This window comes from Microtus ochrogaster, unplaced genomic scaffold (assembly GCF_000317375.1).
Source record: "Microtus ochrogaster isolate Prairie Vole_2 unplaced genomic scaffold, MicOch1.0 UNK1, whole genome shotgun sequence".
NCBI lineage: Eukaryota > Metazoa > Chordata > Mammalia > Rodentia > Cricetidae > Microtus > Microtus ochrogaster.
Genome location: NW_004949099.1, coordinates 10,358,561 through 10,382,344, shown reverse-complemented (window position 1 = coordinate 10,382,344; position 23,784 = coordinate 10,358,561). Strand labels below are relative to the sequence as shown.

The 23,784-nt window shown below is 39.9% G+C and overlaps 1 protein-coding gene and 1 long non-coding RNA gene across 5 annotated transcripts in view; one reads left to right on the top strand and one right to left on the bottom strand.

The window, feature by feature from the left end:
* Fam19a1 (family with sequence similarity 19 member A1, C-C motif chemokine like) overlaps nucleotides 1–23,784 on the bottom strand; it is a 535,663-nt gene that overhangs the window by 509,172 nt on the left and 2,707 nt on the right. The gene's annotated exons all lie outside the window — the stretch shown is intronic.
* The window catches only part of LOC106144298, a 129,548-nt gene continuing 128,321 nt past the window's right edge, over nucleotides 22,558–23,784 (top strand). For both annotated transcript variants that reach the window (XR_003378485.1, XR_001229360.2), the window contains exon 1: nucleotides 22,558–23,529. This is a non-coding gene — a long non-coding RNA (uncharacterized LOC106144298). The remainder of the gene's footprint in view (nucleotides 23,530–23,784) is intronic.

Genomic DNA, 23,784 nt, shown 5'->3' with positions numbered 1-23,784 from the left:
GTGGAGAAAGGGGTACACTCATTCATTGCTGGTGGGAATGCAAACTTGTGCAACCACTCTGGAAAGCAGTGTGGCGGTTCCTCAGGAAATTCGAGATCAACCTACCCCTGGACCCAGCAATAAAGTAAACTTTCATTCATCTTCTCTAGCACCTACCGGCACGAACACATCATCCCACAGAAACATCTGTGGAATGAGATCCACATGAGACGTAAAATTCGTCGCCACGTATTCCACAAGGAAAGTACTTGTACATCAGTCTCTCAATATGGATAATTCCAGGCCTTAGTCCATATTGAATATTTATCTTCTTCCAATAATGATTGAATTAAGGTATTCTCAGTGGAGACCTTCAAGTTTGTACTCTAAAAAAAAGACCCTTTTTGAGAAAAAAAATCTGAAATTTTTAGATAGGATCTGAATTGGTTTTTTTTATATATGTATCAGTTTTATTTTTTTAGAACAAATTGTTAAATAGTTGCTTGCACGTCACTGAACATTTTCCCACCCTCCCCATTCAGAAATTGTTCCCTTAAATCTTCCTACCAGCCCTTCTTGACCAGGTACCTTCTTTCTCAGTCCTAGCCTTGTGTTTGACATTTTCTTTTTTTCCTCCTAAATCATTATTTTTTCTTTGTTGGTTTGTTTGTTTGTTTGAAGACACACTGTTGCTATGTAGCTCAATAGTTCAGGATCGCCTCAAATTCCAATTCTCCCACCCCAGTTTCCTGAGTGCTTAGATTACAGGCACACAGTATTTAAATTTCCAAAATAGATTCATAAAGCATGTGATGTTGAGCTATATAATCACAGGAAGCAATTTCAACACCTACGTAATGCAATACAGTCAAAGGATCGGGAGACTTTAGGAAGTTGACCATCTCAGAAGCCTTGGCATCATTTTTGCTGGTGTAATTATTTCTGGCAGAGAAGCTAAGCTCATGTGACTCACAGTAATGCATGAGCTTATTCGTGGTCTCTCTGAAGCCTCCAAAGAGGCAGCATTTGCTCTGTACCAAGGAGGGGACACTTCAGTCTGGAGTTGCTATTGGAAGCAGACACTCAGTGTCTTAAGAAAGCCCATGGGGGAAAATACCATATAAAAGATAGATGGGTTAAAACACCATTAAGTGTGGGCTGGCCTAAACTTGTGTTCTCTTTCTAGCTTATTTTACTGATTGGACATTACTGTTTGCCTTTGTTAATAACACTCTCCACCGCATTTTCAGTTATACCCATTCTCCTGACATTTTAGCTAGAGTCTCTTGTTTCTTTATCCTAAAACACATCAATTTAACGTGCTGAGACGATGTTAATGAGAAGTATAGAGAAGGGCATTTGGTGTCTACCTGGTAGGAAGTGGAAGAGTTAGTTCTTCTGGAGTTCAGATCACATGGCTACCAAAAGCTTGACCCAGGACCAGGGGACCAACAGGATGGCCTTTTAATCTTACTGGATTTATTTAATTTAAATTTTCAAGCAGGTGTTTGGTTTGCTTAGAGGAAAACTTCTAAATATAACCAGAACAACTTCAGTGTGTGATTAGGTCTTGTTCAGCTATAGATTTTATAAACTCTAAATGCAAATAAAGAATTTATGGTGACTCCTAAGAGTCTGCATGACAACAAACTGCCAGTATAGAGCCAGATAGCAAAGCACTTCCTCAAAAAATAAAGCAAACAACCTATGAAGTAATTTTATATTGTTAATGAAGGCCTGAATGGTCATTTCAATGGACTGAATAATGCCCCCTAAGCAATATATCCACGTTCCCTGACATGCATAAAGAACCTATGACTATAAATTCAAACAGTGAGTAATATTACCATTATCAAAGAGGGAGGAACAAAAGCAGTGATTGAAAGTCTTGAAAAAAATCTTGTCCTGGATTAGGTAGTCTTTAATCCAAAGATAAGTACTCTACAGGTAAGACCAAGAGGTTTGACAGCCAGCAGAGGGATAGGTGGTATGGATACAGAGAGCTCAGTGATGTATTCACCACAGTGAGAGTACCAACAACCAGAGCAAGTTGGGAGAGACAAAGGAGGCATGTGTTCTTCCATTGGAGGATTGCAAGCCTACAAAGATGCTAGACGTAGCTTCTCTGTGACTGTGAGACCACACCCTTCTATTGCTTTAAGCAGTGAAGCTTATGGTAACTTGTCATCAACAGGCATGGGAAAAATTAAAACTAATATTTTGAATTGGTTGGACAAATGATACTATCTTAAATGCATATTTTTAACTATGAAAAATGTAGTTCTTAGAAAATTGTGTTATATGTGGCTCACATTGTATTTCCATCACACTTTCTCACCTCAGAATGAACTATTTGATATTATCTTTTAGGACATTTTTCCTGTAGTTTCCATGCCTAAGATTGTATGTGTAGCCAGGCGGTGGTGGCGCACGCCTTTAATCCCAGCACTCGGGAGATAGAGGCAGAGGCAGGCGGATTTCTGTGAGTTCGAGGCCAGCCTGGTCTGCAAGAGCTAGTTCCAGGACAGGACCCCCCCCCCCGAAAAAAAAAGCTACAGAGAAACCCTGTCTCGAAAAATCAAAAAAAAAAAAAGATTGTATGTGTAAGAAGCAGCTTGAAACTACTCTCCTGTATGTGGGTTGTTTGAATATGTGTGTGCACATGTGAGTGTATGTCTGTGTGTCTGTGTGTATACTCCCACATAGTTGTGTGGAAGTGCACTTGCATTGCAATGTACAGGACAAATGCCAACTTCACTCACCTTTCTCAATTGCTTGCCACCTTATACTTTGAACAAGGGACGCTCCAGGTGCTGCTAACCTCAGTAATTGGCTAGACTAGCTGGCCAGCAAGACCCAGGGATCTTCCTGTCTCTGCTCCCCCAGGGCTGAGTTACAGACATGCAGCATACCTGGATATGTCACGTGAGTGCGGGCGATCCAAACTCAGGTCCTCCTGCTCACGTGGCAATCGCATTTGCTCTCTTTCCACCCCAGACACAAAGTGAGAAAATTCTCACATGCTATCAGCACTTTTGGAGCATGGTAAATTCTTCATTCATACTCAGAAACAAATTTATTAATTATAACTTACAGATTTCTTTATCCATTCAAAACCACTAAGCTGAGAATTCAGTGGCTATAAGAGAATTACAATTTTTGACAGTTTCTAATGAGAGGAAATGAAGGTTGAAACTTAATGAGATAGAAAGTAACAGAAACAAACTCGGAGTCCACACTTGGATCCAACTAGCCAGCTGCAAAAGCAGAGACGGGGGAGACATGATGTCTGTGTGGCATGTGTGACAAAGGCCTGGGGGTCTTTGCTAATCGAGAGCACAACAGGAGTTGGCAGGGTGATACAGTCGCCAGGGGAGCTGTATGGACATTTATGCTATTTAAACAAAATTCAGAGCATCACAGAAAGAGTCCTGCACTAGTCCACAGCTGCCGCATATCATATGACAGGCGACTAGCCTGGTCCAGAGAGGAGTCAAGAAAGATCCACTGACTTACCATCTCTGAATGCCTCTTGTCAGAAAGACGTCGTGACTGTTCAACCTCCCATAAACTTTAAGTCAACTTGGCTCATCTTCCTTAGCTCAAATTTTCTTACAATTCAAGTAAATGCAAAAGTGACTCTCCACTGGAAAAAAAAAGACTTTCCTTTTGCCAGCAGGTATCAATTGCAAATTATACTCCAGGGCAGGCCCATGCCCAATAGTTGACTAACACAAACGAACTCCATGCTTATGCTTTGTATGGTGGTTTGTTTTCGTTTTGTTTTGTGGGCTTTTGGCCTTGTTTTGGCAATTTTTTTTTAATTTTTTGTTTGTTTTTCTTTGCTTTTTTACAGTTTTGTGGCCTTGTTTTTCCTGAGTGTGTGTGTGTGTGTGTAAGAGAGAGAGAGAGAGAGAGAGAGAGAGAGAGAGAGAGAGAGAGAGAGGAGAGAAAAAGAGAGAATAAACATAAAGTTGGGTGGGTGGGTAGAGAGGTAGGGAAGATGATATGGGGAGTTGAAACTTGGGGAGGGAAATATATAGTTTGATCAAATACATAGTTTGCAAAAATTTAAATAAAAAGAGGGCCAATCTACTTTAAGCTATCCAACACTAAACCAGTCTATCTAAAAAGGTGATGAACACCTCATATCTCAGAGAAAGATGCTCATGAAGTGCCCCAATGAGAGTTGGAAACACTGTTTCCTTTCCTTAAGAATGGCATCCCAAGTTAATAGTGTATCACTTTCATACAGAAGACACACGTGAGCCAGCATGCCACCCACTGGGGTCAGACTACACACTGGTTAGGTGCACACACTAGGGTGAGACCAGCATGTCACACACTGGTTAGGAGCACACGCTAGGGTCAGACCAGCATGCTGCACACTGGTTAGGAACACACACTAGGGTGTGACTGGATTTTAGTCCCAGCCTTGTCACTTATTGTATGAAACTGGAAAATTATGTTTCTCACCTGAAAAATCAAGATAATTAAAGCCTCTATCTCTTTCAGTTATTATCAAGATTCAAGAGCAGGGATGGGTACTGGTATGTTCATGCACACTGCTTAATGTTCAATACATGACAAAAGCTACATGGCAGGCAGACACTACAGTTCGAAGAAAATGATATTTATATCACCAAAAGTCCATTGTTAGCATATTTGTGTGTTTGTAAATCATATGAATTTCTCTTTTGGATTTCTCTTAGAGTGTCAAGGGAAAATGGACCTTCTGTGTGTGGGGTTATGACTTGGCACCCATTGGCCATAAAGATCAGCCTAAGAACAAATGGTCCACATCCTGCACCTTGTTAAACCAGCCCCTCCACACTCAAAAACATTTGTTCATGGGATAACCCCTGTACTCACCTGTGACCAGCAAAGACACTTTAGTTTTGGGGGCAGAACCACCAAGGTAGAAAGGTATTCCTTTTGGAGCAACAAGCTGGGAACAAGAGTTTGGGGCAAGGGCTAGGGGAATAGTTTTATTTGGATATATTTAATAAGAAACAGTGGAAAAGGTTGTCACATAATGAGACTCTAAAATTTCTTTGCTTCATTGATTCGCTTGACAGGTATTTCAGGGGCTTTTTCTTCACCCTGTGTTTATCAGGTGGCAGCAAGGACAGAACCACAGCTCTTGTGCAACTCACGTGTTAGAGGAGACAGACAGACAGACATAAGTACAAGGGAGTTAAAGTCTAAAGTAGTACATGCTACTGCCATAGGGAAAAAAGTAGAAGGAAGGGAGAGATGCAGACCTCTGGGAGGATGGAGAAATGGAAAACCCATAAAGGGGTCTGCACAAGCACAGATTCCATATGCAAAGCCAAACCAAAGAGGGTGAGTGTGCATCGCGTAGAAATGGAAGAGACTATGTTCCAGGCAGAGTAAAAGCCGGAGGCACAGGTGTGTGTGTCTGTCTTTTAAAGGAAAACAAGAAGGCCGTTGTAGTAAGGAAGAGTCAGCAAAAGGGGAGACGGCTAAAGAGGTCAGTGATAACAGGGTCATGGGTTTGGGGGTATACCATGTAGGACCATTTTAAGGACTGTGACTCTTACCTTGGGAGAAATAGAAAACCCAAATAGGGTGTGATCCCATAAATAAATTTAGATGGTGTCTAACTGTATAGTTCTGCTGCTGGAAAGAGAAGAAAGTACGAGGCTGCAAAGGACTTCTGCAGCAATCCACTCTGGAGCACATAATAATCAGCTATAGAGATGCAGAGAAGAGACTGGAGTCTAGATGTATCATTGGGAAAACAGCCCCACTGGCAGACTCAATGTGAAATTTGGGAGAAAGCCCAGAGCTGAGAACCATGCTAAGGTGTTAGTGTAAGCAATGGGAAGGTTGGGGTTGCCATTCACTGTGATGAAGAAAGTTAAGAATGAAGCAGGTCAGGGAGAGCTCAGCTCCCTGAGTGAAAGGGACTTCTCTAGGTAAGACAAAGGAAACTCCCCAAATCTCAGCAGCATACCCCAAAATAGCATGGCAGAGACCCCATCAGTGAGCCAACAATCACTTGGCAGGCAATGGTCCAACAAAAGCTTAGTCTAAGTGGTTGCTAGGATAATCACCACCTTGTTCCTCACTGAAATATAATTTTAAAATACCTTAACAGCATATGATACTGTTTGTATGTCTGTCTGTCTGTCTGTCTGTCTGTCTGTGTCTGTGTGTGTCTGTGCGTGTGTGTAGGAGATATTCTAGTCCAGAGAGGCCTTTAAAATTATGACAAAAATAATTATCTCTGTTGAATTCCACTCTTAGGATATAGGTCAGATACTAAAGTCACGTTTCACAGAACTAAATCTGCAAGCAAATGTCATCTTCATAAACCGTCCACAGGAAAATGGCGCTCGGTGATGACATTGGTGACACACAGAAGTGTCAGCAGACCGGACTAGCATTCCTGTTTTTAATTCTCTTCCTTTAGCTTGGCAGTGCTGAATTTCAGCTACTTCTGATCTGCCCATGAGCACAGAATTCTTTCTTTTTTTTTTTTTTGGTAATAAGGAAAAATTCTGTTAGTTAACAAAGGGTTCTCCTGAAGCCTGACTCTCCCCAAACAACTTTCCTTCATTGGAGGTCACCGTGCATTATGAGAACACTTAGTTACAGGAAGGAGGCGAGGAATAATATTGCCATACTCCTGGGGTTTGAAAATAAGTCATTTAGCACCTAAAATTGCCATGTTCTCTGCTATTGCTGTTTTCCTGGCTTCATTAATTTTTTTTCTCCCCAAGTCAGCATCCACTCTCACAAGCCCCTGTCTCCTGCTGTCATCAAAGCATTTGCATGCATTAATCCACGGCACATGCGTGCATTTGATCCATAGCTGATTACTCTGCCTGCCAACCAGGAAGGAGCACAGTTCTAGAAATGAAAATAAGGAGATTAAAAAATAAAAAAAGACATAGCCAGGAGAATAGAAAAAGACCTCCCTGTTAAGTATTCCCTATCCCAATTTTCTCTAAAACAAACAAGAGCATCCCAGATGGTGTAGTAGGGATGCTTTGACCTTTGAGACCCATGGGGAAATTTTCCCTGAACTGGGAATCAGTCCCCAGATTATAGTCTCACCAATGAGAAGGAGGAGGGAGGGATGCAAAAAAGAATAAGCAATAAAAAGCATGACACATCTGTGATAGGGAAGAAATGCAACTGACTGAAGCACAGAAATACTCATAGCCTTTCAAAGGCTTTCCTCACATTCTTGCCAAAGAGAAGGTGGACCATGACACTCAGTCACTTACCTGTCCAAGGGTCTCTGTGGCGTTTTTAGTTTGATATAGATTCACAAACTAGATTATCCCTTTTGCCTTCTTTAGTTCCTTAAGCCTCACTGAAGTATTAAGACAAACTAAGCCATTTAAGCAGGGATATATACAAATGGAAGAAACTGCTATTGAGTTGAGCCATACAACCAGGTCCAGCCAGAAAGTTGTGAACAAAATTGATTTGTCATCATTCCGCACAGCGGCCTCATTGCTGTCCGACCCTCTCCAGCTCTTCTCTGCCACTCAGGACCCAGACTAGAGGGGACCACTTAAAGTCAGCCTCAGCAGACAGTCACGTATCAGGGAAGTAACTTAAACTGGTGACCCTGGGAAGCCTAGATACTCTGATATCACCTTTCCCGGCCCCACATACATTTGTTTCCATCTTTAACGCTTCCCACCTCAACTAAAACTAAGCACGCTGGCAGGGGCACAATTCCCACACTGTCACTGCAGCAAGCATGGCATCTGCTTCCAGATGGCCTGCCTCAAATTCTGCCTTTCTACTTACCAGTCTGCACTTTGGGCAAAGAAACGTATCTCCTTATGTGAGCCTTATGCCCCTTATTTGTACAAAGAAGAGAGGAAATGCCTCACAGGGGTAAATATGCAGGCTAATAAAATGATTTGGGATGCTTGACGCTACACCAGCCACACAGCAAATGATGAGCAAAATTTCGCATTTGGTATCCATGCAAATTTTAGGCTTAGCAAAGGGAGAGGAATGCTAAGTCACTCTTCCTGCCAAAGCCTGCTTCCCTCTGCCTCTGTGCCCTCAAAGCATTTGAATGCACTGGTCCACAGCAAGGCAGCACCCTTCCTCCAATCTGATGATCTGATGTGTCCCTTTAATGTCCATCCTTCATCCTGACCAAAACACTGAAGAGAATGCTGCGATCGTCACGTGATCGTCACCAGGAAGTATTTTATTGCCCTAGAACACTACTCACTCTACCTCTTCTTGTTGTATTTGAAGCAGGGAAGAACTTTGCCCAGACCTTAGTCATTTCTTCACATCAATTCAAGTCAATAAAGGAAGGAGAGGAGGTATGGTTGCTCCCCAGGGGCCATAGTAGGAAGGCAGGAAATTCTGCATTGATGCAACCCCACTTACATACTTTAAATACCTAACACAAAATTCAATGTTACAATTAATACAGGAAGCTTCCATTTCCAAAGTTTCTATCATGATGACATCATTGAATTAGCATCTATAATTGTTTGTCCTTGATGAATGGCATGATAGCCAGCAGAAAGAACTTCCCACTAGGCCTTATTCACACAAACAACTACATCAATAAGCCTTTCTACTTACAACAATAATAAACTACCCTTACTTGTGTTCAACAATTTAATTAAATACAATTAACTCTAGTTTGTTTTGGCAACCTATTAATGTCACAATTGAAAATAAATAGACTCATGAAAAGATTATAATTAATAAATCCTTTACACTACTATAAAATTACTCAGATGCTCCGCTTGCCAGAAATACTTAACAGCATTCGCTAAGTATGTTAATGAGGACAGTAAAAGGGAGATAATAAAGCTCCAGGAAGAACTCAGGAAGGCTTGATAATGCTTTTGACCCCTTCAGTACAAATCTGATGACTGTTGGATACAGTTATTAAGAGACTCTGAGACAACAATTGCAAATTTATCATCATCTTAAAATATCTTTAATCCATGATTTTGCCTATTTGGGATAGTCTCTCATGATAGCTCAAATTCCCTAGGCTCTTCGAACATGAGAAACAGACCACTGATACTTCTTTTAATATTCGTTCTCTCTGCCAAGGCTGAAAATTTTAGATATCATACAACTTTGGCATTTAGATATTTTGAAACAGGGTTTTATGTTCTTGTTTGATTTTTTACTCGTTTGACTCTTATCTTTTTTGGGCAGCCCACCACCCAAGTAAATCACACACAGAGACCTATTCTTACTTAAAACCACCCAGGTTTAGATTGGCTTATTTCTAGTCAGTTTTTCTTAATTTAAGGTAACCAGTCTACCTTTTGTCTCTGGGTTTTTCCTTTTCTTCTGTGTATCTTACTTACACTCTTACTCCATGGCTGGCTATGTAGCTGGGTGACTGGCCCCTGAAGTCCTCCTCCTTCTCTCTTACTCCTTCTTCCTGCTCCCAGATTTTTCCCTTTATTTTTTCTCTGACAGCCCCACCTATCCTTTCTCCCGCCTCACTGTTGATCATTCAACTCTTTATTAGACCATCAGGTATTTTGGACAGGCAAAGAATCACAGCTTCAGGGAGTTAAACGAATGCAGCATGAACAAAGGCGGCACATCTTTACATTGTTAAACAAATGTTCCAGAGCATAAACCAATGCAACACACCTTAAAATAATATTCTATAACAGCTTCACATAGCCTATGTTGTCCTCAAACTTACTATGTAGGCAAGGATAGCCTTGAATTGGTGGTTGTCTAGAGTCCATCTCCTAAAATTTAGGGAAACCGACATGCATTTGCCATGTCCCATTTATAATGGGATATTCAGGGGTTTGTATATATTAGACGAACACGTTATCAGTGGAACGATAACCACACCCAAAGAATTCTTGTGTGTAGTGTAAATACATGCTAATTTGTATATGTGCATGTGTGTGTTTGGGTACGGTTTTATTGTGGATATGTATATGTGGAAGCCAGAGGTCACTGTCAAAAGTCTATTCTGTTATTTCCACCTTATCTTTCAAGACAAGGTCTCTCCATGAACCAAATGCTCACCAACCGTCTGACCAGTGAGCTCTGCAGACCTACCTGTCTCTGCCCTCACAGTACGGAGAGAATAGATGCTCACAAAAGCATCCTGACTCTAGTCCACATCATGCTTTTATGACAAGTGTTTTATCAATTGAGCCATCTCCCCAGGCTCATCTTGGGCAATTCTTAATATACAAAGGTAACATGTTATACTCAGACTAGAAAATAAAGAGCACATATGAAAGTATAACTTCATAACACAAATGGCGGTCTGGGATGAATCCCATGGACATTTAGATAGTGCTGTGTTTATCGGCATATTTATGAGTATCTTCCTTCAGTAGTTGGGCTGTGTGATAAATAGGCGATAGATTTTCCTAAGAACGGCTCGATCCAAAGAAAGGGGCTCAGAGATAGAGTACAGGCTTAGCATTGGCAAATCTTTGTGCTTAATCCCCAGTGCCTCTGAGATAATTAAAGTTAATGAAAAGGCAAGCCACACGAGGAAGCATGGATATATGATATAAGATTTCATGTGACTAGTATCTGTTTTAGTGCAATTATAAAAGAGTTGGGCTATCTTCGGAGAGTAACAGCAGTATTAACTTTCAGGGTACCTCTGAAGGATTATCAATTAACTAAACTTCCCTCAGGTGGCATTGCACAGGTACTACTAAACTTGACTAGAGCACTTTCACGAGTAGTTACATCTACAGCACTAGAAATACTGTCCTGTTCATACTGACTTAGAACTCATGGCTAACTATTGAGTATTGTAGAGAAGAGATTAACCATTAAACTTCTCTTATTTGTTGTGCTAAATACATGAATTTTATTCTCAGGCGTCTCAGATATGACTGGAATTAATTAAGGCCAAGTTACAAAATTTACATGTGCATCTTCATTACATTATAAAACATTAAGTGTATTGATGCCAACATTAAGTATTCCATCTACCTCCCCTTTTTTCTGACATTCAAAGAGTTATCTAATAGGATAACAGGGTATCTCATGCTGAGCTCCTATTTTAGAGAAGATAACAACACACAATTTCACTTTTTCCTACCCAAGTCTAAAAGCTAGGATTTTATAAATAAGGGTTTCCCATTTGGTGGATGAAACAGGAAGAATTACTCTCACTTATCTGTACTTAGAGCCAATAAGTATGATAATAATAATAACAACAATAATAATAATAGAAGCGTGATGTGAACTTCTGGTTTGTTTAGTACGCCATGGTGTTCTATTCTACCCAACTCCTTGCACCAAAAATTTTTAACAGGGTGAATTCAAGACACACAAAATAAAAGCAGCTAATTCCCAAAGATGCAAGATGACACTTCACTCCTAGGTACTTAACTTATTCCGGGATCGATTCTAAGTACTGAATGTGAATCAACATTTTTGATTATTTAAATCATTATTTTTAATTTATTTTTTAAAATTTTAGTTGATGTGTCTAGGCATTTTGCCTACCTGTATGTCTGTGTGCCATGTATGTGCATGTAGTATGTACAAAGGCCAAAAGAGGGCATTAATCCCTGGGAATGGGAGTTAGAGATGGTTGTGAGTCTCCCTGTGGACTCTGGGAATAGAATCCAGAAAATAGTCTTTACTCTTGGTCCATCTCTCCAGTTTCCAAATAATTAATTTTAAGTGAATAATATGGCTCACATTGAAGGGGCAGGTGATAAACATAAAAGAACAATCTAAACTAGAAAGAGCCAATTTGTTTCCTCTTGGTAGCTAAATAGGCAAGTCTATGAGGCAACACGTGGTATGTAGTAGCAGCTAGGTGTTGACTGTTCTGGAAGCAGTTGCTGAGGCTGTTTTTGTTGTTGTTCTGTTTTGTTTTTAATCATTGTTGTCCTATTTAGTTACTCAGTGATTCTCAAATAGAGTCTAGGTTCAATGTAAAAACTTTCTGTGATTGATTAATGATGCCTGCAATGGTGTTTTCATAGGAAGAAGGAGCTGGCTGCCTGTCAAGAGTGTACCATTGCTGGTCATGGGGAAACTTTTAGAACAGAGGGAGTTATCTATTAGATGATGACAGGGATTGAGAAGGAAGATTTCTTGTCTGATTCTGCAACCAATTTCTACCTATCATGTTACTAGGCTGTGGGTCTTGCATGTTTTATTTGAAAGACATAAAATTCAATAATCTTGCAAAAAGACACTGCTGCAAATGATCAAATCACTTTCCAGAAAGGTCAGCCCACTTTACAATACTCTACATAATTTATAAAGTCTCAACATGATAAATGCCAACAAAAAAAAAATGGTATCAGAAAAGTTAGACTGCAGTTTGAGAGAATTCTTTCCCAGTGTGAATGATTTACAATTTCATTTCTAGTATTAGGGAAAAAACCTCCATTTAAGGCCAGTTCTCCTCTTGCTGCTGCTTCCCTGTGTGTGGTACAGAAGGGTCTCCAGAGTCCACCGGCAAACAATAGACGTGGAAAAAGTATTTGCAGATGAGTTGCTGTTCATCCAGCAAAGAACGAGCAGAATGCATGTGCCCCAATTTGTCCAGCAAAAATAAAGACAAATGCATTCCCTAGCCACAAAATATTGCCTGATAGAGACTAAGAAAAGTTCCCAACAAGCATGGTATTTAGCTAAAATAAAACAATGGCTCTTGCATGGGAATTTGTTTTCTAATTTCAGTGGGTTGAGATGACCTTGCTGGTATTCCTAGCGGTATATGGCTATAATGGAAGCATGACTTGACTAAGGGACCTTGCGTAAACCAAGTTTTCTCCTCACATTTAGGATAATTTCCCACATTTTGCTATGTGGAATAATGAGGGCAACATTAACTGACACGTAGGATTGTGTTGCAGGTAAAATGGGATAAAGAAAGGATCATGTCACATTGAACTTTATGCACAGTAAATGGAGGTGCCACTCAGACACTGGAAATAATCTTCAGTTTGTCATCCCAAGCCATGTCCCAAGATATAGGAACTTGATCAAATCAATGAACTAATTATTTTAGATTCCTTCATAAACCAAAATTATGTTCTCTGTCACAGGGTTGTGAGGACTAATATTTAGGCTAAATCTCTCATTTATTCATTAGCAAGGACTCAGTTGACCTTGTTGTGTGTAAACACAGTTTCCAGCATGACCAGCATTTTCTCTCTCCCAGAATGTTAAGTGGGCATTATTAAAAAATAAGTCATCTCTATTATAACAGGAAAAATATAATTCATTGCATCCAGGAAACAACCAATAAATATTTGAGAAATATTATGTATTAAATGTCCTCTATGTTAAAAATGAAATTGAGAGGGAATGTTTTTAAAGAGTATGATTAGAGTCTAGGTAAAATGAAAATAGATAAAAATTTTAGAGATAGAAAAGTTTAAAATGAAGTGGAGGTGAGGAATGGGGACAGAAGAGAGGGTTAACTAAAGTGGAGGGTTATGAAAAAGACACCATATAGAGATCTGCTGTACTGAAATCCCAACTAAGATATAACTGGAGGAGATAGTAGAATATATGCAACATGGAAGCATAGAGAAGGAATATTGAGTGCTGAAGATAAGTGATTATTAAAGCTCAGCCCTAAGTAAAACAACTATACTACTTTCCCTGCACCAATTCAGGAAACAACAAGGACGAAAGCATAGAAAGTGATCACTTATTGATCTTGTAGGCCTGATAAAAGGTTTGAGGTTGGCAACCCACAAGCCATGAATTTACTCTGTCTTCTCAATACTTTTGGGAGCTGCTGTCAAAAATGCTGCCCTACAAATGTTCACCCAGTGACCTCAATTCCAGATACCTTTCCAGGATGTGACATTTTTGCATTCTTGGAAGAAGAAGAGATACAAGGACCAACCAAACCATTTCCATCTGGTGTAACTGTATCTAGGAACCTTCCAAACACTGCATTTCTCTGCCCTTTATCATTTTGTCTCATAAAAGAGGATTGATTGATTGATTGAGTTTTCATTGTGTCAGCTACTATTTCTAATTTAAACTCCTATGAACACTAATCTCTAGTCACACAATTGTCTTGACAAAAGCGATCTTCAAACTTCTATAACCATAGCTCAGTGATGAAGAGAAATATTCAATGCCCACCTATTTCAACTTTATAATGGAAAGAGTTCTAGGGGATAAATTCTTAGAAAGAAGCCTCTATGAAACACTGTTTTCAGTTTCGTTGGTTGTTTGTTTTGCTTGTGTGTGTGTGCTGTGTCTTTTTTCTTTTTCTTTTCTATTATTTTTTGAGATAAGATGAACCTATGAATAGGTTCTTATAAATCAATGCTCTAGTTCTATGAACACAAAAGTATCATGAGAACACATTGTAGAGGTCCACAGTTAGTGTCTACATAGTCACTATATATGTAACACATGCACATAGAGTGATGAGATACACAAGATTCAGCAATTAAAATCTAAATTACCACACACACTCCTGTCTCTGTGCCCTGATGTAATTTGGGCTGTCCTCAGTCTTGCTAAGTAATTTAGGATGATCTAGAGCATCTAACCCTTTGCCTCTATCTCCCGAGTGCTAAGGTTACCGGTATATGCCACCACACCTGGTTTATGGGATACTGAGAAACAAACCCAGGGCTTCATCTAAGCCAGGCAAGCATTCTACCAGCCAAACCTCAGATCAACCATATCTCAACCAGAACTCAGGAGTGGCTTAATGGCTAGTCTTCTTCAGCAATTTAAAGTGCAAAAGAAGCAAATATGCATCATTCATACTGTAGGGTTAACCAAACAGCCCACAGCAAACTCATTGATAATGAGAAAACTGAACCAACAGCGATTTATAATTAAAAGGCAAGACCACAGCAATTGAAAATCACTAACAACTGAAACAACTCTCACGACGCACTGATAACAAATTGTCTTTTCTCAAACGGGGTGAATTAGCATTATCTGCACGCAGGAACTCAGTCTTGTTTTCTGAGAGCTGAAAGCCAGGTTTCCTAGGAGGACACTAAATTAGGAATGCCCAGGAACCTCAGCTATGTGTCGTTTCCAGAAGAATGATGATACAGGTGGCTTTCTAATAAGTTACCTTTATTCTTGCATGAAATAAATGCACATGTTTAAAGAACAACAGCGAAAAAGAAATAATATTAGCTTCCAAGATATATTTATAATGTACTAGTGGGTTGCAAACTAGATGCTGAGAACTTTAATAAAATATTAAATTAAGAATTTTATGTGGGCATCACAGTACTTCTAGATGCTTCTCTCCATTTTATTACATTTACCGATTACCATTTCTCCCAAGCCTTAATTTAAAAGAAAATTAATGGAATTTTTTTTGAGCTGAGATTCAAATGAGACCTCTGATTAGAACAATGGCCTCATTATATAAAAAACTCTCAGCTGACTGGATCCCCTGTAATAACAATTCCAGTACATGTAAAAAACACAGATTCGAGTGCTTGTTGGGCAAAACTCAGGACATGTCTCAAGTGTGCTCACAATTTTAAACCAAGACAAGACAGATGTGCCTACAATGCCCCCTTAGTAACTGTTGACCTTGCCTTCCTTGCCTCACCTTGCTCTAATATGTTTGATAAATTCATTAAGAATCAAGACCATTAAAACTGGAAATAATTTTGCCTGACAGTCTGCCGGAAGGATGTCACTTTTAGTCAAGATTTGTTGTGCCCACCTGATAGTTACAAGATAAGGAAAGTACAAATAAACATTAAGATCGAGGATCACGTTCAAATGTCAGGTAATCTCACTCTGGGCTGGGCTCAGAGGCAGCTCAGAACAAGTTTATTCCTCAAGATGTGTGTCTATTCTTTCGTTATCTCAGCTGTTAGGTGCTTTGGAATCTAGGAGCTGGAATTCTGAAAAGTGTGTATCTGCAGAATTGAGAAACATGCTATTACCTCTGGATATGTATATTCAGATGGCTTTGATTTAGGATTGAGTGGCAGGAAGCATCCTCAAAGAGAATGCCAGGATGCAGTAAAGGTAAACATTGGTGATGTCAGGAGAACAGTGACCATACAAGAGGGTCTTCTGTCCTTTAGGACCCAGAGTAAGACTTGGTTTGATGTCTTTCCTACATGAAGGAAGTCTTTAATCAACAGACATACCCCTCGGTATTTAATCCAGGTTTCTGAGAGGAAAACTTCATGATAACACCATTTCTGCTTTCATTCTGGAGTCTGATATTACATAATGTCAAGAAGCAGAAAGAAAGAGTGGGCTAAGAGAGTTCCCTGTGTGCTTTAAGGACATTATCTTTGGGGGATTCAATTAGTTTATACAACTTGTTAACAAAATAATTCATCCTTTCTTTACCCCAAAGAAGGGGGAAATTGCCTGTCTGCTGTTCTCTTTGCTACAAAGCTGAGGTGATTTTTTTTCTCTCTCAAAATGAAAAAATTGACACAGTGAAAGGCCTTTCTCTGCCTGTTAAGGGGAGTTTTTTCTTTGGTCCCCCAAGCTCATCCCTATGAGACTTTTTCAAATTGAAAGGGGAAAAAGGAAGCCTAGTGTTGAAAATGAAAATCTCAGGCATTTAACATGTGACTATATTTATTAGTATAATTCCTATAAGAACATTTTAAAGCAGTAGTTCTTCAGATTATTTTGCTTAGTAAAGTGGTTGTCAAATATCAAATAGTTAAATATCTACATAAAGACATACATACCTATAAACATGTATATTATACTAATTATTTGCTATTTGTATTAATATCCATTTGAATAGTATCCATATTCTAATCACACATACAATGTAAATCCTTTTGCCTACACACCCAAACACACACACACACACACACACACACACACACACACACACACAAATCATAACAACTAACAAAGATGTTGCAATTCTACCAAAATCTTCATCAATTTTTTTGCTGAAAAATTTAGCAAATTATAAGAGAATAATTTATCTTCTGAGCATCTAATACATGTCAAGAACCTCAGTCATACTGAGATATAAGAGATGAATATAATTTTAAAATTCTCTTCTCCCACATCTCTCAATGCATGTGATGTGAGTATACACTGTTGATGCAGGCCAAATAAAAAAACAATGTTTGTAAAAAATAATTGTTTTTTATCTGCAACTGTTTCCAGAATTTTCATCACTTACACTATATGTCTCCTAGAGGAAAATCTATCACGTAGCAATTGTTTGCCCACCATTCAAATCCACTTTCCCAATAAAGATCTTTATGAAGTATAATTTGGGTAATACTAGTTTACATTTTCTACTATTAGAAGGCTTTAGGAAAGAGGTCTCATTCTAATTTCTTACCCATATTCTTTCATTTTTGTTTATTTAGAAATATCATTTATTTTATTTCTATTTTTGTTTTGTTTTGTTTTTCAAGACAGGATTTCTCTATAGTTTTCTGAGCCTGTCCTGGAACTAGCTCTGTAGACCAGGTTGGCCTCGAACTCACAGAGTTCTGAATCAAATCCTTAAAACTCTATAGCTAAATTGACAACACTTTTGTTAAAAAAAACAAAAGCCATACATGCTCATCCAAAACTAATTAAACATACAGGCAAAACAATAAACGAAAAGCCATGATTGGCACTCTTAAGCTCTTGGCAACTGTGGTTACCTGCACAAAGTCTACATAAAATCAGACCTATTAACATTATGAAAAAGATTGTGAGGGATACAGGAGGCCTTATCCCTTCCTGAAAATCTATAGTCAGTTACAAGCTTCTAGAGGAAAGAGAAACACTTTCTTCAGTGTTATAGTCACTGGTAAGTTGTCCATGCTCAGGTAAATACCATCCCCATTCCTGTAACCATCCTTATTAAACTCATTAGTTCACACATCCATAGAAAAAATAAAGTCCTAATAGGTCTTCAAAGAATGCTCTGTAGTTAAGTGAATGCACTGCTCTTGCAAGAGCAGCAGAGTTTGTTTCCCAGCACCCACAATGAGCAGCTCACAAACACCTGTAACTCCAGCTCCAGGGCATTCAACACCTCTGGCTTCCTCAGGCACTGACACTTACATGCACATACCCACCCATAGATACACAATACACACAACTGGAAAAACCTAAGTCTTAAAAAAAAAAAAAAGACATGAATGTAGAAGGGGAATCAATTGATAAGATAAAGATAAAGGAAAATTCATGGGCAATAGATCAGAATAGGGTGTTGGATATAAACAAAATCCTTATATACAGACATGGAAATGTATAGCGAACGAAATCCACTAGTATTCATAACTAATATTAATATATACAATTAAAAAATTAAACTCTCTTAAATCATTTAAGAATTTTCTTCAGATTTCACTAGTACTGCACGATGTTTATACATACTCTTTTGATATTTTGATATTTTTTCCTTTTCTCTGAATTGTTTTAAAATAGCATTTTACTCCTTGTTTTCTTCATTCATCAATATCTTAGGGATTTTCCCACATGAGCACACATAAACCTAACTCATCCTTTGTAATGGCCCACACTGAATCCCAGTGGGTAGATGTGTGCCATAATTTATTTTATCAATCCCATTTCGATGGAGTTGAAACTCTGTTGTCGCCATGATAACCATTGCTGCAATAACTATACCTCAACATAAATCTTTTCACACATGTCCAGAATTTTTCATGGAGGCAAGCATCTAGAAGTGGAAGCATGTGTCAAATTCACACACTTCACATTTCAAGAGATACCACATTTTAAGAGATATAATGCTGTGGGAACGTGGTTCACCAGCTTCGGAGTACTCAAATTAAAATGGTCTGCCATGTTCCAAGCTGAAAGTTCAGATCATCATCCGCAATGAAGCTTAAGAAATTAATGATTGGTAACTAATGCTCGTTCATGCTACTCCTAAATACTTTAGTTTGCAGTGTAGCGTAACATCTATTATCCTTAACTATTAACTGCATAGTCTCATGCTCAAACCAGGGTATTTTCACCGTTCTACTCCAAGTTCAGGGCAGTAGCAAGAAATACGTACTTATATCTCTACTCCTCCCTGGTATTTGGGGGTTTTATCTGATGTCCATAGCCATGCTCTGCCTCTTGGAGGAGGTCAACATCATCCATCAGATGATCAATGCATTATCACTAGCACCAACTTACACCAAATAACTGCCTGTCTGCTCCAATCCTAACGCCAATCCACTATACTTAGCAGCTTCGAGCTGGAAGGCATTCCCGAAAGGAAAATGTGCGGCCACAGTTGTACCCATGAGTTTTTACACTCTAAACCCACAACACAATCCTTTTTGGAAAAGCACCTTGGCATCTGAAACATATGCACCAGGCAGTTTTCTAAAATGTAGTTTGGAACGGTAGAGTAAAAAAAAAAAAAAAAAAAATGTAAGGTTCATACAATTTTTAATGATTTACCCCAAATCTTCATGTTAAAATGGATGTTGATGTTCACTATATAATAAAGTCATAAATGAGTCATAAATGAACTCCTAAGATACACAGTCTGCTTAATACAGCCTTAAATCTTGTCAAGCATGAATTACACAGATGTTCTCTGCAGAGCAAGCTTTTATATATCATTCCAACGTCAATGAAATCACATTGACTGAAGAACAAATGATTCATTGTTTACTAATAACTTGTGTCTCATGTGATCCACGGATACATAATTTTATTTTACTAAAGAATCCCAGGGACCTTTTTTCTTTCTAAAGAATTTTGAGAAGACTCTTATTTTATTGTTTCAAAGACACCCACACCCACACACACGCCCACTTCCACCCACATATTCCAAATAAAGGAAGCATCAAAATTGTCATCATAATTCATATATCTGTATCAGGGGTAAACATAATCTGAAACTGGAAGGCTACATTTGGCAGACCATTTTTCCTTTTTCTCCAGCATACACACTGTTGAGTGTGAAGAACTTAGGCTGTCTTAATTACTGGAAACCAAAGAGATGCTACATCTGAGTTTTCATTGTGGAGTCTGGGTTTTTGTTTTGTTTTTAAATTAACTGTCCTTCCAAAGGCTTCATATTAGGAAGGGGTACAAATATTTTCCAAGTTGTCATAGTAACTTCGTACATCATTCCCCAAATAAAAATTATTCCAATATTTCAATTACTGAAATTATGAATCTGTTAATCTACAGCACATTTTATTCACTTATGTAATTTTAAATTTCAGTTTCATTTGATTGACTGTTTTAATCTTCCTTAACTAGTGAGTAAGTGAAAATAAATGGTGCAATCTTTATACTATAAATATGAAAAATAGGAAGTACTTAGGGGCTGCGGGCGAATACATTAAAATCAGTCCATTTTCTAGTTAACATATTCTCATTCTGTTCGTGCACAAATTCACTCCATTGAGGAGGCAGATCACAAACGCATGGTTTTACAAAAACACTATCCCAATTTCATGTTATGACAGCAGAAATTGGCCCAAATCTCTAACCACTTCCCCTAACGGGCCTTGGCTGGCTGGTGCCATCCAGGTGAGGCACAACCTCAACAAGGGGAGCGGCTGTCAAATTCCGCTCATCTGTCAGTGTAGTGGATTATTTCTTGAGAGACTGAAATTGCCTGCTTGCAATCGGAACACCATCAATCTTGCTGTGGAGGGGATGGGGAAGCTGCCTGTGAGGGACTGGCCTGAGGGGGAGTGGATGCCATTCCTAAGCAGGTGAGGGTGACTGTAGAGCCCCCTCTCACATACATACATACACACATACACACATACGTACATACACACACACACACGCCTAGTGAAAGGTTTGTCATTCATTTTGCACATTCCCACATGCTTGGCATGCACGCCAAGTACGCTGCTCTGCTCTGCCTTGTGAAGGAGGTGATTTTTCAAGCTTAGGCAAATGTAGCAAGGCTGGGGTCCGCTGCTGCCTCATTTTTTCTCATCATGTCACCTATTTTCACTGATTGGAGAGAATGAAATTATGCCATCCCTTTTTTGCTCATTTATCCAACCGTTTATTTATTTATTTGCGCATTGAGGGGCAGATTGTCACAGATAACTGGCCCTGGGTTTTTTGTTTGTTTGTTTTGTGTTCACACACATTTCATTAGTGTCCCTGAAGATTTAAGACCCACAAAGGAAAAATGCCACAACACTTATCTGAGAGGGAGAAAAAAAAAGAAGCACATTTTCGCTCTTAAAATCAAAACAAAAAAAAATTAAAGAGTGACTGAAATAATTTGGAAAACTGCTATGACCAAGATCTATTGCTTTAATCTCTGCAGCTATTGCAGCGATCCTAAGAAAGTTAAACAGGCACATTACACAGACCCATCGGACTTCCAAATCAACAGTATTTTAATCCCTCTGCATTTGGAAGAAGCATTTATAGTTCCTCCTTTTCTACAATAAGACTGGGATAGGGCTCAGAGAGTGAGCCCATGGGGCCGAGTTGCTGGGAACAAAGTTCCCGAAGATATTTAAGGTATAGTTTCAACATGGATTGACTGATAGTGAGCAAGCTCCGTGGTAGATGAGGAAGAACACCAGCAGTGAGTTGAATTTCAGTCAGAATCAAGTTTTAAAATATGGTATTTTAATAAGACCTACGATGATACACAGTTGATACACATAATAGTCCCAGTTTCCAGAAGCAAATAGACATGCTCTACAAAAGAGTTCACTATAAATTATAGGAGCTTCTTTTTGTTTAATGACTGCACACACAGCATAAAGTAAGAGAGGTGGCAATCACCGGCAGGTCCTATCCATGTATCACTTGGGTTAGAAAACAACAAAGGCAACAAACTTAGTCCTGACCAATGGATCTGTTAGCAGTGCAAACAGGAAAATTTGACTCACTCAACACCCTTGACTTGTAGGTGGGTCCCTTAAACAGAACGCGACTGTACTTGATATTTATAGGAAGTTCACAATATACCCAGCACTCGCCACTTCCTAGGAAGTCATTCCCTCCCATTCCCTCCCCCATCCCCTGATGGGGAAATTCGTTCAGATTTGGAAAGTCACTTATCCAAGTTCATGTCAGGAAAGTTAAGTGACAGAGACTTGCCCCACCACTAACGAGTCCCTGTCCCCCACCACCGACCACCTGCTTCAACCACCTCCAAGAACTGGATTACAGTTTAAAGGGGTGGGTGCACTGATCTGACCTTAAAGTTTTCATAGATTATAGCCAATGCTCCTAAAGGTACCTGGCATAGACAATTTGTGTACTAGGGGACATTTCCCCCTCTTGTGGTAAAATCACATGGCCATAACCTCCATCGGCAACTATTCTTTGGGTGGCTTCAGACTAACACCCAGTACCTCCAAACTCCCACTTTCTGGACGAAAGGGGTAAACTATATCCACTTACACAGTGGTTAAATTAACAGTATGAATTAACCCTGAACACATTCTCTGACACTTTCGGGATGGATGGTTTTTTATTCTCATTGTTGAGCATTACAGAGAAACTGCATTTCCCAGCTTATTTATATGACTATGTAACAAGCAGAGGACTTTTCTTGCCAGAACAGATTGGCGATTAAGTGGTTGGTGGTAGCTCAGGGATCCCCAAATCCACGATTGTGCTTCCTCCATGTTGGCACTGAGGCTTCTGGCAGGAACCTGGCACTTCCTGTGCCAGGGTCTGTATACAGGACACAGTAAACACAGGCAAGAAGCACCAGCGGCAGCAGCCAGCAGAGTGGTTTCCATGCCCACCCGCAGGGGCACCAGCGCCCCCTCGCTCCCTCGCTGACCTGGCTTATGGAAGGAAGGCGGCTGGGACCCGGGACAGCTGGCCTCCTCCGCCCCCAGCCCTCCTCTGCAGCTGAGGGCTGCAGACCCAGCAGGCGTGCGCTGGCATGCATCCTCCCGGCTGTATCTAGTCTGCCCTAGCCTGGAAGCTGAACCCGGGAGACAGCAAAAGGCACCGGGAGAGAGACTGGAGAAGGCCAAAATAAGAGTGCAGGATCACAGTCAAGGCTGCTGCTGAGCCAGGAAAGACAGCGTTGCCGACTCCGGACTAGGACCTGCTGCACTGAGAAGCCTGTGAATGGCAGGAGGCCAGGGAAGTATACAAGCAGGTCCGGGAGGGAGGGCGGCTGAGCTCCAGAAATGAGGAGACGGAACTTGGGACAGCAACTGGTCCCCTCACGGTGAACTTGACCATTCCAAGGGGCTCCCAAGGACCGTGAAGATAGGGGGTGTGGCCGAAAGGACACAAAGGCTAAACACAGCTACAGGGGTGAGGGGTAAGGGTGGTGGTGACGAGGACCGAAGGACACCTTTCTGAGAACCAATTAGGGACTGTAAAGACAATTGAACTGGGGGCGATTTTGTATGAGAAAGCTGGAGCAGCAAAGAAAGGAAAATCAGGATTGAAGAGCTGAGAGAGAGAAGAGTTAGAAGCCAAAGAAAGCAAACTGCACCCGGAACTAAAAGAAAAGGGAAATCAATAAAGGAAATTTTCAAAACACACGGCAGAGCGAACTTGTTCCTGAAACTACCAACAGAGGGAGGAAAAAAAGGGATGGGGGCGCCGATCATACTGGAGGAACCAAAAGAGAAGAAATGAAAGGAGAGAAGACCGGATACAAATTAAACCAGACACAGCATAGTAAGTCACTGTTTCATTTTCTTCTTCATTGACAACTTCTAAAGTTAGTCTGGTCATTAACACATCCCTGGAGTCCTTTGCCCCAGACAGAAATGACAGCATCTAGACTAGGTATAAACTCAACCCAAGAAATACATGCCTTCTCTCTAAATCCCCCAGTCTTCAAAGTTACTCCACCCTTTGTAGAATATTTTGCTAACAAGGTGTGTGGAAGACGCTAATGGGGGTGCGGGAGAGGGGGTCGACTCCTTTAAA